The 17,919-nt window shown below is 39.8% G+C and overlaps 1 long non-coding RNA gene across 6 annotated transcripts in view; it reads right to left on the bottom strand.

Annotated features, from left to right (window-relative positions):
• Positions 1 to 3,556: 3,556 nt before the first annotated feature.
• Positions 3,557 to 17,919, bottom strand: part of LOC101676471 — a 102,505-nt gene continuing 88,142 nt past the window's right edge. For 5 of the 6 annotated variants that reach the window (XR_006609041.1, XR_006609045.1, XR_006609040.1 and 2 more), the window contains one exon: positions 3,557 to 4,292. This is a non-coding gene — a long non-coding RNA (uncharacterized LOC101676471). Of the gene's footprint in view, positions 4,293 to 12,321; positions 13,448 to 17,919 lie in introns of those variants that run through there. The other variant, XR_006609044.1, reaches the window with a different exon arrangement.

The raw sequence follows: 17,919 nt of genomic DNA, 5'->3' as shown, positions 1-17,919 counted from the left end.
ATACTGATGTAATCTGCTTTGAAAAGAAATTCATACAGCATCAAGTTTGAATGTTTTTTACAATGTATTAACATGAAAAGGTTTGGTATGCTATTGACTTTGGCTTAAAAAAATAATAAAAAATAAAAAAAAACTGTGGGTGTTGTCCTTGCCTTTAAAAACATTCAACTCCAAAGTCATAATCAAGGGTTAAATACTATCGATGAATAAAAAATTTTAAAAAAAACAGGTAAGTACCTTACACACTGTCCCAAGGTTAAAGGAAGAAACTGGTATGTTTTTTCCTGCCATGAATTATATCAACAACTACCACTAGAGGGAGCGTCATCTCTTCTTATTCACAGTAAACAGTCCACTGCACCGAAGGCATATATTGCCATACCCATAAGCTAGTATTTACATGCTTCATTGTATGTCGTTAATTTATCCCTAAATTTTATATAAGCCCAAATACAGATATATTGATATCTATAAAACAATAATTTCATTTATATTTATTAAATAAATCATCAATGTACTCTCAAATGATCACTTTTCTTGAGGAACCTTACCTCTCTACACGTAATTTTTTCTCATTTTCACGGCTCTATGGACATGACAAATAAAAACATGTTCAGAATCAAAAGTAATAAGCCTTTCCATTCCAAAAATAGGTAAAAATTATATATATGCCTAAATAAATTAAAGGGAAAAAAGATTTAGCAGCCATCTTTAATTTAGTGATGAGTTTCCTCAAACTCTATCAGTGAATAGCACACTTAGTGTCTCAGAAATTTTTTCATGATGTTCCAGGCCAAAGTAAATACCCGAAGTTCTGTTTACTAAGTAGTTAGAGTTATCAACTTAAGACATATTTAGGTTCTAAAAATATATATATTTATTTTCTAACAACTTCACAGCTGTTTGAAAAAAAACACACAGAAACAGAAAGAAAAAAATTTTATTTCATCATTCCACACTTACCATTATCAACTGTTTAACAAATTACCCCCAAAATTTAATGGCTTAAAAACAAATAGAATTGACCCTTGAAAAACAAGGCATTAGGGGTACTACATATTAACTTTTGGCTCCCCCATAACTACCAATAGCCTACTGCTGACCAGAAGCCTTACAGATAATATAGTTCATTAACACATATTTTGTATATTATATGTAATATATACTGTATTTTTACAATAAAGTAAGCTAGAGAAAAGAAAATGTTATTAAGAAATTCATAAGTAGGGGCACCTGCGTGGCTCAGTGGGTTAAGGCTCTGCCTCCGGCTCAGGTCACGATCTCAGGGTCTTGGGATCAAGCCCGGCATCGGGCTCTCTGCTCAGCAGGGAGCTTAATTCCCTCTCTCTCTCTCTCTCTCTCTCTGCCTACCTGTGATCTCTCTGTCAAATAAATAAATAAAATATTTTTAAAAAAACAATAGAAATTCATAGTCGGTACACTTGGGTGGCTCAGTCGGTTAAGTATCTACCTTTGGCTCAGGTCATGATCCCAGGGTCCTGGGATTAAGCCCCATATCAGGCTCCTTGCTCAGCAGGGAGTCTGTTCCTCCTTCTGCCTCTGCCCCTGCTTTCACTCTCTTTCTCTCTCTCTCACTCTAAGAAATGAATAAAATCTAAAAAAAAGAAAGAAAGAAAGTCATAAGTGGAGGTGCCTTGGGTGGCTCAATCAGTTAAGTGTCTGACTCTTGATCTCAGTTCAGGTCTCGATCTCAAGGTTTTGAGTTCAAACCCTACACTGGGCTTCATGCTGGGCTGGCACTTACTTTAAAAGAAAAGAAAAGTGATAAGGAAGAGAAAATAAATTCACAGTGTTGTGCTCTATGGAAAAAATCCCATGTACAAGTGGACCCAAGCTCTTCGAACCTGAGTTGTTCAAGAGTCAATTGTATTTATCATTTCATCTTTTCTGTGGACCAGGAATTTGGGATGGGCTTGACTGGGTGTCTGTGCCTCAGAATCTCTCCTGAGGTTGTAGTCAGGACATCAAGTAGGGCTGAAAGGCCCACTCCCAAGATGACTCATTCATGTGACTATGGGCAGAAAGCTTCAGTTTCCTGTCGGCTGATGGAAAACAGGCTCAGTTCCTTGTCACATGGGCACCTCCATAGGGCTGCTTGATTGTCTTTACAACATGGCAGCTGGCTTCCTTGGAAATGAACATTCTAAGGGAGAAAGCAAGGAAGAACTTGCAATGCCTTTTATGAAATAGACATGGAAGCCACACAGTCACGTCTGCCATATTGACTTTTTAGAAGCTAGTTACTGAGTTCAGCTCATACTCAAGATGAGAAAAAATTAGGCTCCAAGTCTTAGAAGAAACATTACCAAATAATTTTGGACACATTTTATCAACACTACACTTAACCAGTGAGGTCCATGCACCTGTTGGGCACTGTATTGATTAACTTCTGTGTCAGCTTGACAGAGCTAAGGGATGCCCAGAGAGCTGGTAACACATTGTTTCTGGATGTGTCTCTGACAGTATTTCTGGAAGAGATTATCATTTGAATCTGTAGACTGAATAAAGGAGATTGCCCTCCCAAACTCAGGTGGGCATCATGCAATCTGTTGAGGGCCTGAGTAGAACAAAAAGGCACAGGAAGGGCAAATTTGCTCTCTGTTCTCTACCTGAACTGAGATATCTCTCTTCTCCCGTCTTCAAACATCAGCACTTCCAGTTCTTGGGACTTCAGATTCAAAGTGTGATTCACGCCATCGGCTCCCCTCATTCTTTGGGTTTGTTTTCAGCCTAAAACACCAGCTTTGCTGGGCTTCCAGTTAACAGACAGGTCGATCATGGAACTTCTCAGCCTCCATAATCACATGAGCCAACCCCTCGTAATCTATCTCTTTCTCTATATCCATGTATCTGTGTGTCTGTGTGTGTGTATTTTTGTATCCTACTGGTTCTGTTTCTCTGGAGAACCCTGACTAATATAGGCCCTGTACACTCAAACTTTGGAATCAGATTAGGAACGGTGCCCTCATTTCCTGTTCCACGTTGATTTTCATGTGCTGTCTACTTTTTACCATAGTAACCACTGAGCACTCAGCCTCACAAAGATCTGTCTGCTATAAAAGCAATGTAGCACAATCCAAGTCCGAAGTTGTAGGCTAGTAGTTCATTAAGTGGCTAATAAATGTGTTTCCCTTGAAAGTTTTAAATATGTCATATAGCCCCTATGAGTAGACAGTGGTCCCACCAGACTCTTCTAGTGCACAATTAGACTTAGTGACTTTTTTCTCGAAGATGAAAATTAAGGTTGAACCTATGTTTTAAAAAGCCCTTCTAAACATGTCAATAGTTTCTCTATTTGTATTTCAAACAAATTATAAATGAAAATGGGGGAGGCTATTTCTCCTATCCATGGTCTTGAAATAGAATAAAAGTTTTATCTTGTTAGGAATGCATGTGGAATGTAAAAGTATTCTATGAGCAGAATATTTTTCCTCTGCCCATTTTACCCAAACGTCAGCTGGATATGAAGAAAAAGCAGTACAAGAATGAGAAACACAACATTAAAAAAGCTCACTTATAGAAAAAAGTCGATATCTAAGAAAAAAATTTCATCCTTTTAATTAAGCAAACAAACAAAATAAACAAACAAAAAACCCATCTTTTAAAAATTCTCCTTTCCTAATATAAAGGTGTTTTAGTGTTGGTCGGGAGTCTGTGCCAAATGATTACACAGAGCACCTATTTCCTCACACGTAGGAAGTTAGTCTTCAATAGAAAGAAAGCTCAGGTAATGACAGGTCTTCCTGTTAATTATACCAGATAGAAAAACAAAACAAAACAAAAAACATATTTCTCTTTGCTCCTTCCTGAAATTCCACTAAAATAACAAAAAATTTTTTGTGTGTGCTTAAGCCCACAAAAGGAAGAGGTGATGACAGCAATTATGGTCTACAAAACAGTGGAAGATGGAAAGCTGATAACCTAGCTGTAAATGACACAGGCTTTAGCTTTCTCTGTTATGCTAATGACCTGAAGAAGAAAAATCCCAACAATATGCAAGTTGAGTCATGCCACAGAGACTCAGAACATATCCATCAGTAAAGGAAGCATGGGCTTCTGAAGATACTGGGTTTGCAAGTGCCTTTGCTGAAAACAAGCAAATTTATTAAAAGTCCTAATAAGGAGACTGGCATAGCTCTTTAGTCCATGCAGGCACGTAACTATGTACCACAGAAGACGGCTGATTCTGGGGCACCTGGGTGGCGCAGTCAGTTAAGCGTCAGACTCTGGGTTTCAGCTCTGGTCCTGATCCCAGGGTCATGAGATCGAGCCTGGCCAAAAAAAAAAAGAAAATCAAGCATTAAGCATGATGTCTCATCACCCCTTAAAAATCTAGTGTATATTTCCCCCAAACAAAGACACACTTCTACCCAAATTTTGCCAACCATCTAAAGAGCCTGCTTTTCCTTTCTGGTCTAGGGTTGTGCCAAGGAATGCGTTACTTTTACTTTTGGTTCTCATGTCTCTTCAGATCCTTTCAACCTACAGCAGTATTTCTGTCTTTGACTTAGTTTTAAAGCTTAGGGGGACCTAGGTGGCTCAGTCAGTTAAATGTCTGCCTTCGGCTGAGGTCATGATCCCAGGGTCTTGGGATTGAGCCCCTCACTGGGCTCCCTGCTCGGTGGGAAGTCTGCTTCTCCCTCTCCCTCTCATTTGTGCGCTTTCTCTCTCTCTCAAATAAATAAACTACAAGTTTCACATTCAATTGGATGACCCTCACACCGTGTGTCTGGGCCAGATGCACACTATGCATCCTTGGCAGGAATACCGTGGAGATCATGGCATGCTTTTCTCAGTGCATCTCATCAGGGGTTTCAAACTTAGCAAAGAAAATTAAAAAAAAAAAAAAAATACTACATATGGGAAATTTCTAAAAAGTGCAGGAAAGGCAAGAAGCCAGAGTTTCCTATTGTAAAGAATTAGGAGTCCGAGAATTTACCCTACTTCCAAGCCAACAAATTAACCTGCCAGAGTTCCAGGGATGCTGGGAAATGACTGGAGACTCCTGGACCAGAAGCAAAGAATTTTATTACTCACAGAATAGCAAGCAGCATGAACCTCACGGTTGCTCTGACTCCCCTTACCCTCCATGTCCCATGGGGGTGACAATGAATGGCCCAGGTGGACACTTCACATGTTGTGGAACTGTATCACAGCTGAGGACCCCTGAGCTTAGGGAACCCCAGTCTTTTAAAATGGGCTGAAATCAAGCCTGAATGACCTTCGCCCCAGAGGGGGACATCATCGTTAACATTCTGAGCCGTAAAGAAACCTGTGCCCTGCCCTTGAGGAAGACACTCTCACTGTCTTCCAAAGCTGCTGACTGACTATACATACCTTCTTGAAATGCTAGTCTGGAACAAAGCTGTCAGTGTCCCTAGACATAAAATGTGTAGAAATGGAAAAAAATAAAAATAAAAAAGGACATGGAGAATTGTCTCCCAACATAGCCATAACAGAGTAAACTCTAGATATTGACTGAGCCAAAACTTGTGACTTAAATATACTGGGAGTGTGGAAGAATGGGAAGAGCGAGTCGGGAAAGGTGGCGTTACGGAACCTGGACTGGATTCTGACGGAAGAACCAAGCGGCACTCAGAGACTTTGGAGGATTGGAGGTTTATTTAACGCCAGTGGGCTCGGAGGAAGCTGTTCTCAAAGGTCTGAACCCCCAGCACAAGCAGGGAGGGGGATTTATACCCTTCTACTTCTGCGTACTTGGTACTTCTGGTGGGCGTGGGAAATGGGGTAGAAAAGAAGAACCTGGAAGGGCTTTGAGACAGGGAATGGAATTCCTTGCTGGTTTGGTCGGCCATCTTAAGTACAGTGTTTCCCTTATCAGTGGGACCACATAAAAGACAGTAAATCCTAACATTCTTCTTCTTCTTTTTTTTTTTTTAATTTTGTTTATTTGACAGACAAAGATCACAAGTAGGCAGAGAGGCAGGCAGAGAGAGAGGAGGAAGCAGGCTCCTGGCCAAGCAGGGAGCCCAATGCGGGGCTTAATCCCAGGACCTGGGATCATGACCTGAGCCAAAGGCAGAGGCTTTAACCCACTGAGCCACCCAGGTGCCCCAATCCTAACATTCTATAGTAGTAAGTGATTAGATAAAATCTAAACTAGCAAATCAATGAAGAGAAATAAAAGTGTATATATTTTTTAAAGGAGAATAATTAAAGGGTTGAATGTGGTATTGCCTCTAAGACAGTTCTCCTGTTAACTCTCAGGAGACCATCTATCTATGACAGAAAATATGGTTGGGATCAGGGGTGGACAAAGGTAGAAAAAAGATAGTGTTGGGATTTTATAAAAAGCCAAGTGTTATCTCACTTAATCTCTTCCTCTGACGTATAGGTTTATTGCACTTTAAAAAACAAAATCAGGGGCACCTGCGTGGCTCAGTTGATTGAGCATCGGACTCTTAATTTTAGCTTAGGTCATGGTCTTGACATCCAGATCCCCTGTCAGGCACTGCGCTGGACATGGAGATTGCTTAAGATTCTCTCTCTGCTTCTTCCCGCCTGCCCCACAGATCACTCTCTTTCTCTCTCTCTCAAAAATAAATAAAAAGGAGAAGGAAGTTCCTATTTTTTAAAAAAAAGGTATGAAAATATATATAGCAGAAAGTAGAAGCTCCAATGCCCATTATTAGGAGGTAATGAATCAAGAAAGAGTAAGGCAGGGCATCTGAGCAGCTCAGTTGTCTGAGCATCCAATCTTGATTTTGGCTCAGGTCATGATCTCATGGTTGTGAGATCGAGCCCCACATCCATGTCCTCGCTCAGGAGGAAATGTGCTTCTTTCCTCTCCCTCCCTCTTCCCCTCTGTTGGGTCCATGGTCAAAGGAGCGAGAGTGATACAAAGCGAAGGTCAAGCAAAGCTTTATTTTGCGCCAAGCATCGAGAATCAAACTGACCAGCTGGGGATGACTCTTGCAAAGAGGTGACCACTCCCAGCCTTACAGACTAACTTTTATAGAGCAAAGGCCATGTGGTTGGGCCTGGCCACACACAGGTAGTCAATGAGATTGTTACACACAGAGAAAGCTGCACAGTCATGCTAGGTCCCACAGGGGTGGCCAATTGAATTACAGTTCACCCCATAGTAGCTGTTTGAACTAGCCTATCACCTTGGTCAGAATTGGTGCCCAAAAGGCAGGGCCCACACTCCTTGGTAACTAGGGAGACAGTATACGTGCTTTACTGATTGGATGTCTCCACCTGACTCACTCACCCCTGCATTTGGGGCGTTATCTCCACCTGACCTGACCCACCCTTGTATTTGGGCTTTGTCACCTGGGACTGGTTTCCCGGACTTGCTTTTAAGTAAGTTCCCCTGGGGGGCGGGAGGGGGGGGATTGGGCAGGGTCCATTTAAGTTTTACTGCATAAACAACAAAATGGCTGTTCAACCAGGGTGGGGCCGCTCTGGCTGAATAGGCCCTTACATTCTCCCCCTACTTGCATGCACATTCTTGCTAATAAATAAATAAATCTTAAAAAAAGGAAAAAGAAAAAGGAAGGCATAAAGCAGGGAAAGGAGATCAATACAAAAAGAGCTGAGGGACTCCACCAGATGACATAAATAGGAATCCCTTAGAATGACAGCTGTGCAATGGGCATAGACGACAACCAGTTTCAACTTGAATGGTTGAAAGGACTGGGAAGAAATTTCCCTAGGTACAATAAAATGGCTCGAAAATGCCCTAACAGCTGGCAAAGACTTCGTGTTGGATCCAGTGCTTCTGAGCTGGGGCATGCCCGTAGGGAGAGCGGGTATGATTATTACCACAGAGCAGCAGACATAAAGGAGGTGATGGTCATGTAGTATGAACAAAAGAATATGCATGAAGGAAAAAGTAATCGTAATTTACTGCTCTGCAAACCTGTGGATATTCTTTATAATAATGTGAACATTGAGTACTAACCCCAACAAAGTGATAAAATAACCAGAGTGGAAAGATGGGTGTGTGGAGGAGGGAAGGGTACACAGGTGTGGTGGGAATAGGGGAGAAAGAGAACTAAATCCTTCCTTTCTACAGTGAGAACCTGATGGATCATGCATAAAACTGAAAAATCAAGAAGTAGCCAAATAAACGTGTCATCCAGAGCTCTAAAAGTAAACAAAATCCAGCAGCTTAATAACTGGTGAATGTAGTTTCCGTGGGGAAAAGAGGATGGGCAGAAATGACAAAGACGTGGTGTTTTTCATTATTATTTGCCTCCTGAAGTTTTAGACATTTATGTCTTTGATGTAAATAAAAGTTATTTGTTTTTTAAGAAATAAGGGATAGTTTGAAGAGAGGAAGGAAAGAAGGCAAAAAGCAATATGTCTACTTTTCATCTGGTATAACTGAAAATATTAATAGAAATATCAGGGGTGCCTGCATGGCTCAGTGGGTTAAAGCCTCTGCCTTCGGCTCAGGTCATGATCCCAGGGTCCTGGGATCAAGCCCCGCATCGAGCCCTGCATCGAGCCCTGCGTTGAACCCCACATTGAGCCTGCATTGGGCTCTCTGCTAAGCAGGGAGTCTGCTTCCCTTCCTCTCTGTCTGCCTGTAGAATAAATAAATAAATAAATAAAATATTTTTTAAAAATAGGAATGTCAAATCCAAACTGATAGGATTTCCCAAAGTATACTTTTTTTTTTTTAAGATTTTATTTATTTATTTGACAGACGGAGATCACAGAGAAGCAGATAGAGAGAGAGGAGGAAGCAGGCTCCCCGCTGAGCAGAGAGCCCGATGCGGGGCTCGATCCCAGGACCCCTGGGATCATGACCTGAGCTGAAGGCAGAGGCTTTAACCCACTGAGCCACCCAGGCGCCCCAAAGTATACTTATTTTGTGTTGGTAGGTTGCAGGTAAAGGGACAGGCAAAACCTATAAAAGAAAGAATACTCCTTACTATTTACAGGAATAGGGAAATGAGGGCAAACCGAGAGGATGTTCTGACATGCCTTGGAAATACATGTTCCAAACCCACGACCAGTGGTGGGTTTTTCTTTTCTTAGCTGAATTTTCAGTTACCAGCAGATGTTATTGAGCAATCTGGAAACAGAAATTGTGGGGGGGGGGGGGAGGAGGAGAAAAAAAAAGGTCTACCACACCTTCTCTTCCATTACTATGTTCTTGTGGTTGCTACTATTTCACTTTAACAAATATTGGCTTTTCTGAAGACAACTGCCCGATTATAATTTGATTTTCAGGAATATTAACCAACACGCTCTGATTAGAACCAAAGAACATGTGTAGAAGATAACTTGTCATCACTGACTTAGCGCCCTCAGGAGTTCAGGGAAAGGCCATGTTTTCATTTCTACCAATGACACATCTTGTGCCCTGTATGGAGGCTAGTAATAGAGACAGCTTCCTGGTGGATGCATGTTCCTGGGCCCCAAAACCTTCTTGTTATAGATACATTCTCAACTTCTCTGAGTGCATCTACGTTATAAAGCCATGAGAAATTGACAGGTGCAATGAAACTCAACTGGCAACAATTCCTAATAAGGATGTCCACGGCACTCTTTTTTTAGCACTATTTTTAACAGGATTTCATTATAAAATACCTACTAACTCAACTCAAATCCCAGAACTGGAAACTAGGAAAACAACCTAACTTCATGTCAACAATCCCTATAGGCTGTGAGCCCCTCACAGAGCCAACCCCTTCTGGATCAGCACAGTGGAACCAACACAGTAGGACAGGAAAAGGATATACTAGAACTGACTCGTTCCATAAGTATCTAGTTATTTTTGAGATATTTAATCACTTTGAACCTAGTCTCTTTATCAGGAAAATCAAGAAGGTAAGGCCTTCTTTACATATGCTCTACCATACTAAGTACCTTTCTTAAGGAAGACACACATCAAATACAAGTGTTCCTTTTCCTCTAATTTCTCTTCTCGAAGAATGGGAAAAGAGTATGCTGGCTTCATGCCTACTTTTCCTTTTACAGGAGAAGTTTCCACACTCCCTCCTTTTATTTGGTATACAAGAAGGAAATGAAGAAATTAGCCTATGAAAGACCTCCTTGTGAGCTTGTATTCAATCCTTGTTAGAGGATTTGGAAAATCAGATCAACCCCCTGGGTTCTGCTCTTTCACTCTCAGGTCTGGACTTCCTTAAATCACTGACAGAGATTTTTTTTTTTTTTTCACTTAATGACATTGTCAAATCAAAGGCCAGCCAGGTCCAGCAGGATTGCCCTCTTGAGAAAGGGTCTCTTAATAGAGATGGTTTGATAATGGTAACTCACTGTCATCCTTTTTCAGGAAGTTAGAAGGAAAGGCTGTGAACAAAAAGCCCAAACCATAAGAAACACAGACAGAGGTGGGGATAGAATATTTTTCATAAGTTAGCAGTTTTTAATGACGAATTCCTCATCTTTTTCTTGGGTGTCATCTGTAATATGATCTTATGTTTGTGTAGAATATACAAAAATATTAGGAACTGGAAAAATATTAGATTCTTAAAATGGATAACCCCAATGTGCAGATGGAGAAGTTGTTCAGGGCAGAGCCTTGACCATTAATTAGTAATGGCTCCCATTCTATCCCTGCACTTTTAGTTCGTGTACACAAGTGCATATAAAAACACATTTTTGTGTGCTGTACAGTTATGTCACTGCGTTGTTCTGCTATTTAGGAATTAGCTAGTAGGCTTTAGATTTATTTCAAAGAACTCTCAGCAAAAATCATGCTTTCTATCTAGGTGGGACAATTTAGAGGGCATGAGTATAAAAGGAGAGGCTAGGCATTTTGAGAATCCAAATAGCAAATAAGGAAATTGTCTGCCACCTTGTTGCTAACTCTAGAAATAAAAATGAGACTGTTTTGTCCCTCCTTTGTATTGTTCTTGGGTTCTTCTCTGAGTGCAAAAATGTCAAAGATGCTTTGCTAAAACCCAGGAAGTTGCTATACAACCTACATATGAAATTATTTCTCTCCACCTTTAATCCTCAGGATCTACAATTCTGCTATTTAAGAAACAAACTTGCTGTGTCAGAAGGAAGGGGAATATAACAGTAGACATCCGGATCAATCGTCAACTAGCTTTCCAGCTTGTCATTGCTCCTTAGACACCATGTGAAGAACTCTCACACTGATTTACCATAAAATGTGCCTATTTTCCATTAAATCTTGCTTGTGGCTTCACTGAAGCACTGAACTTACCAACATTTCAGGGGCTGACCCTGCAGGGCCACCTCTTAGACTTGTTAGTCCAGAAAATGAACCGTGCATAAGAGAGGCCTTGGGGGAAAAGATTTTATTCGCACCAGTTACTTTGCACATTGCTTAAGCTAGAGATGTTAGCAGTTTCTTGAAGAGAGCAGCATTAGTCAGACCCCTGGGGGCAACAGTGGGACATGGAACTTACCCTGTCACATGCTTGACAGAAACATGTCGGTTGAGACAGGCATAGGGCCGGACATAAGGAATCTGTTTTCGGAGCTTTAGGGAATCGGTGAAAGTATTATGTTCTTTCATGTCCTATTTAAAATTCCAGAGCCGCTATGTACCCACTGTATGACTTCGATGGAGTTGTTTAACCTTCAAAATCCACTTTCTTGGAGTGCCTGGGTGACATAGTTAAGCTGCTGATGCTTGTTTCAGCTCCAATCGTGATCTCAGGTTCCTGAGGTGGAGCCCCACGCTGGGCTCCGTGCTGATAACAGGGTCTGCCTGAGACTCTCTCTCTCTATAGTGTCTGCCTGAGACTCTCTCTCTGTCCTTCCTTACTCTCTCCCTCTCTCTCAAATAAATACTTTTTTTAAACTCACTTTCTTCATGTACAGGATGGGCGTGATATGACTAACTCAAGGAGTGATCACTGGAACAAATAATATGGGAGGTGCTCATCCCAGATGTGATCATCAGGATGGACACACAAATGCCAGCAGCCTGAGTGACTGCGATCCTGATGATTAGTATTTTAATCCAGGCCCTGCCGTTTGTCGGCTGCATATCCCTGGGAGAGGAATTCTGAGTTTCAGTTTTTCCCACCGGAAAATAAGGAAAACAACATTTACCTCACCAGGCTGTTCTGAGGACCAAAAATGATGCATGGAAAGCACCTAGTCACGGTATCTAGATCAGCACAAGTAGATGCTTGATAATTTGTTCTTCTCATCGTTTTCACTGCCACCTAGTACTTACGTAACTATCTGTTTATGCTTGGAAGAAGTCATGTTTGATATTAAGGTTGGCTCTTCCTGGTAGGATAAATGTATACACCAATCTATCTGATAAATGTTTACTTAAGAGATAGACAAGATTTCTGTTTCATAATTGCCTGTTGGACCACCCTTAGGCATAACTCCTCAAAAGCTTGTGGCTGAAAGTCAAACCAGTATCCTCTGCTATGAGTAGGGCTTGTCAGAGCCACCGTGAAACAGACACACACAAAACTCCCCAGCCTATGGAGATACGCACTTCCAGCAATTTTGTCAAGGCAGAGAACACAACCCGGATTAAAGTGTGTAGGGAACGTGGTATTCCTTCTGGCCTCGACTTCCTGAGTGTCTACTGTCACATGCTGGTTTATCTGCCGAATAAAATGGGCTTTATTGAAGTAGCATTCTGGACTTATTAGTCATCTACCCTGCACACCAGATAGCAGAAATTTGAGTCAATTATTAACTGGATCCACATAGTTATAGCATATCTTTTAAACCATGCCAAAATGGTTTTCGATTGAAAAAAAAGAAGAAGAAGAGGGCAGTTGAGAATACAGAGCCCCAAATATGGAAGGATAACATGTAGCTCCTTCTGAAGTCCTAAGTTCCGCTTTCTTTTTGGCTCTGTGATGCCAGTCCATTTCCCCACCTCTTCCTACCAATTTCGTCCTCTTTGGCAACTGCTACTTAATGTTTCCTCCACAAGAATTGGAGTTGTCCTTCTGGAGACCTCTCCAAGGAGCCTAAATCCCCTACTCCTGAATTGGGCAAATATTTTCCTCATAGACATATGTTTCTAAGTAAGATTTGTGAATTAGTTGATAACTTTCAGAAAGTTAGGCCTCTTTTTACCAACTTTTCTAAGACATGTTTAGTTGTCTTAACCTGTGTTTCCTCCCAAAAAAGAAGAGCCTGTGACAAGGTGAAAGTAATTTGGGGGCAGTCATCCTAAGGAATAAGAATGAGGGTCTTGGTAGAGTACAATAAGGAAGAGAAAGATAAACCAAGGACCTATTATCTGACTGGTGGTTACTGGGCAAGTGGACCTTGATCCTATGGGAGACTCTGCGATGTTGTGTAGAGTATGAGTCAGAGTAGTTCACCTGGGGATGAGACAGTAGATGATTTGTCTAGTCGCCCATCCTCCACTGGTCAAGGGTTGCCCATTGAGATGATAGCATTTTCTCCCTTTTGGTTTCGTCCATGCAGCAGAATGGCTGCACAGGTTCCTACAGGCATCTCTCTAGAGCTGGGACAAAGAGGCCAGGACAGAAAGCAACAGCTTCATGGTGCAGCTAAGGCAAGGTACAGACTAATCTCACCTGCCACTACTGGTGGCCATAGCAATGACTGAAGTGAAAAGATCTACTCGGCGGTGATATAAATCAGGGCACAGAGGTGACCTAATTGCTTATGTGACTGCAATGGCGTGATTCACATTAGTAAGGTTCTCTTCAATATTTTATCAGCTCTCACAAACTATAAACAAAACCTCGACCCTTCCATTCAAAGTCGGAACCCTGTTTTGATGAGAGATACTGTTCTTTCAGTAGTTAATGTATATTTTCAAAACTTCCCATAGGGTTGGTGTGCCTGGGTGACTTAGTGGGTTAAAGCATCTGCCTTCAGCTCAGGTCATGATCCCCGGGTCCTGGGATCGAGCTCCACACGGGGAGCCTGCTTCCTCCTCTCTCTCTCCCTCTCTGCCTACTGGCAATCTGTCTGTCAAATAAATAAATAAGTGAATCTTAAAAAAAAAAAACTTACCATAGCATCACCTTATTTTCAAATTATGCGTATTTTAAAAGTTAATATTTAAAAACACTCATTGAACAGTTTTCAAACTAGATCTTTTTGAAGACAGGCAGAATACAAAAAGAACAAAATAAAGTATCTTCCCCCAAGGAGTTTAAAAACCGAAGGGGTTTATAAACTGAAGGGGTTTATAAACTACTCAGGGGAGACAGGGTAAGACAGATAATTTAAAAGGCTGAGTGAAGCTAATAGACAAAGTAGAAGCAATATTGAATATATGCTAAATTTGTAGCAATTAGTTAGCAGATACTAATCAATGCTACAGATTTCTACCCAGACATTTAGAAACACGATAGACTAATCTGACATGGAAACAAATGTGCATACAAACAAACAAACAAACAAACAGAAATGATGAGCAGGGTGCTTGGGTGGCTCAGTTGGTCAAGCGTCCAACTCGTGATTTTACCTCAAGTAATGATCTCATGGGTGGTAAGATTGAGGCCCAGGTCAGACTCCACATTCAGCAGGGAGTCTACTTAAGATTCTCTCTTACCCCTCCCCCCACTTGTGCTCACACTCCCTCAAATAAATAAATAAATCTTAAAAAAAAAAAAAAAGATGGACAAAATGAAATTAGTTTGTTTTAAATAGTTCTGTTCCAAAGAAGAAAAGAGTTATTTCCAGAAGCTAAAATTAAAAACTGCCCTTGGGGGGACGCCTGGGTGGCTCAGTTGGTTAAGCAGCTGCCTTCGGCTCAGGTCATGATCCCAGCGTCCTGGGATCGAGTCCCACATCGGGCTCCTGGGCTCAGCAGGGAGCCTGCTTCTCCCTCTGCCTCTGCCTGCCATTCTGTCTACCCCTGTGCTCTCTCAGATAAATAAATAAAATCTTTAAAAAAAAAAAAAAAAAAAAAAAAAAAAAAAAATAAAAAACTGCCCTTGGGGTCCAGAGTTGAGGTTTTAATACCCATGAGGTAACAGAGACTCTGTCTTCATGGGGGTAGGGGTAGAGGAGTTGGAAGGGAGTCTCAAAATAATAAAATCACAAAGAGCTTCCTGGTTTATGAAAAAATTAATCTAGAAAAATTATCTAACTAACCAAAGTCACAGGAAAAATTGTGTCATACAGATACAAATTTAAAACACTTGCATTGTGTAAAATTTACAGCCAAGAAATTAATATTATACCCTGTGCAGACCATTGCAATAGCTAGGGTTCTTTCAGTGGAAAACTCAAAACATTTATAAGCTAGGAATCACAGAGGCCCTCAACAAAATTCTTTGCTGCAAATTGGTCTCCATAAAAAAGTACAATATTCATGAAGAAATAAACTACCATGATGAAAATTAGCAGATGCAGTAAACAGAAAAACTGGTCAGTTTGAAAAATATAAGTGATTAAAAACAATTTGAAAGCTACTCTAGGGGTGCCTGGGTGGCTGTCAAATAAATAAACAAAATCTTCCAAAAAAAAAAAAGAAAAGAAAGCAACTCTAAAATAAGTTTGTTTGTATCTGTGAGCTTTTGCTGCATAACAAAGTTCCCAACTTAAATGGCTGAAAACAACAACCATCTCAATTTTTTTGAGAGAGATTATTTTTTTATTCAATTTATTTAAACTATTAAAAAAATAACTAAAACAGTTCACCCATTTCTCCCACCCAATCCCCACTCCCTCACCTTTGGAAACCACCAATCTGTTTGATGTATCTATGAACTTAATTAGTTGATTTTATTTATTTCTTAATTTTTGATTCCACATATAAGAGAGCTTACACAGCTGTTTGTCTTTCTTTGCCTAATTTTTCTAAGCACAATATCCTTAAGGTTCACCCATATTGACACAAATGGCAAGATTTCATTCCTTTTCATGAATTAATAATGTTCTACTGTATATATATATCAATTTCCTCATCCATTTATACATTTATAGATGCTTAGGTTTTTTCCATATCTTGGCTATTGTAAATAATGCTGCAATGAACATAAGGGTACATATATCTTTTCAGCTTAGTGTTTTGATTTTCTTTGGATGAATGCCCAGAAGTAGAATTGCTGGATCATATGTTAGTTCTGCCTCTGATTTTTTTGGAAACTCCATACTGTTTTCCATCATGGCTGTACCAGTTCACATTACTGCCAGTAATGCACAAGAGTTTCCTTTTCTCCACATCCTTGCCAACACTTGTTATTTCTAGCCTTTTTGAAAATAGCGATTCAACAGGTGTGAGGAGTTTTGATTTGTATTTCACAGATGATTAATGATATATAATACTTTTCCTGTGCCTGTTGGCCATCTGTATGTTTTCTTTAGGAAAAAAAAAATGTCTATTCAGATCATCTGCCAATTTTTTGCTTGCATTATTTTTTGTTTCTTTTGCTATTGAGTTGCACAAGTTCCTAATATATTTTAGCATTAACTCTTTGTTGGATAGATCATTTACAAATACTCTCATTCAGTAGGTTGCCTTTTCATTTTGCTGATTGATTCTTTGCTGGGCAGAAGTTGTTTAGTTTGATGTAGTCCCACTTGTTTATTTTCCATTTTTGCTGTTGATTTTGGTGTCAGATTTTTTTTAAAAAACTTTGCCATAGGTAACACCTATACCAAGAAGGTTACCACTTATGTTTCTTTCCAGGAATTCTATGATACCAGGTCTCACATTTAATTCTTTAATCCATTTTTAGTTAATTTTTGTGTAGCTGTAAAATAGTGGTCCAGTTTCACTATTTTGTACATGGCTGTCCAATGTTCCTAACACTATTTATTGAAAAGATTTTCTTTTCCCCATTGCATGTTCTTGCCCTGCTGAGTTTATTTCTGGGCTCTCTGGTCTGTTCCACTGATCTATTTGGCTGGTTTTATGTCAATACTATATTGTCTTAATTACTATAGCTCTGCATTTTAATTTGAAATCAGGAAGCATGATGCCTCCAGCTTTGTTCTTCATTCTCCAGATTGCTTTGGTTATTCAGGATCTTTTATGATTTCAAATAAATTTTACATCATTTGTTCTATTTTTATGAAAAATGCCATTGGAATTTTGATGGAGAGTGTATTGAATCTGTTGATTTCTTTGGGTATGGACATTTTAACAATATTAATTTTTCTAATTCATGAACAAGAAATATCTTTTATTTGTGTCTCCTTTGATATCTTTCCTTAATGTCTTACAGTTTTCAATATACAGGTCTTTCACCTCCTTGGTTAAATTTATTCCTAGTGATTTTATTATTTTTGATGCAACTGTAAATTGGACTATTTCTTTTATTTGCCTTACTAATAGTTTGCTATGAACGCATAGAAACACAACAGATTTTTGTGTGATGATTTTGTATTCTGCAACTTTACTGGACTCATTTCTTAGTTCTAACTTTTTTTGATGGAGTCTTTAGGGTTTTCTATTTATATGACACCATGTCATCTGCAAATAGTAGTAGTTTTACTTCTTCCTTTCCAATCTGTACAGCTTTCATTTCTTTTTCTTATTTAATTGCTCTGTCTAAGAACTCTATTACTACATTAAATAAAAGTGGCAAGAAGAGGTATCCTGGTCTTATCCCTGACCTTAGAGAAAAGCTTTCAGCTTTTCACCATTGAGTATGATGTTAGCTGTGAGCGCGTTATAAATGGCTTTTACTCTGTTGAGGTATGTTCCCTCTATACTCACTTTGCTGAGAGTCTTTAACATAACTGGATGTTGAATATTGTCACATGCTTTTTCTGCATCTAGTGAGATGATCACATGATTCTCATCCTTCCGTTTGGTGATGTGGTATGTCACATTGATGATTTGTAGATCTTGAACCTTCCTTTCATCCCCAGAATAAATCCCACTGATTGTGGCCTATGATCCTTTTAACATATTGTTCAATTTGTTTTGGTAATATTGTGTTGAGAATCTTTGCATCTATGCTCATTAGGGATATTGGCCTGTAATTTTCTTTTCTTCTTTTCTTTTTT

This window comes from Mustela putorius, unplaced genomic scaffold, assembly GCF_011764305.1.
Source record: "Mustela putorius furo isolate JIRA1106 unplaced genomic scaffold, ASM1176430v1.1 tig00003834_pilon_pilon_pilon, whole genome shotgun sequence".
In the NCBI taxonomy this organism is placed as follows: domain Eukaryota; kingdom Metazoa; phylum Chordata; class Mammalia; order Carnivora; family Mustelidae; genus Mustela; species Mustela putorius.
This window is presented reverse-complemented; position numbering and strand designations above follow the sequence as displayed.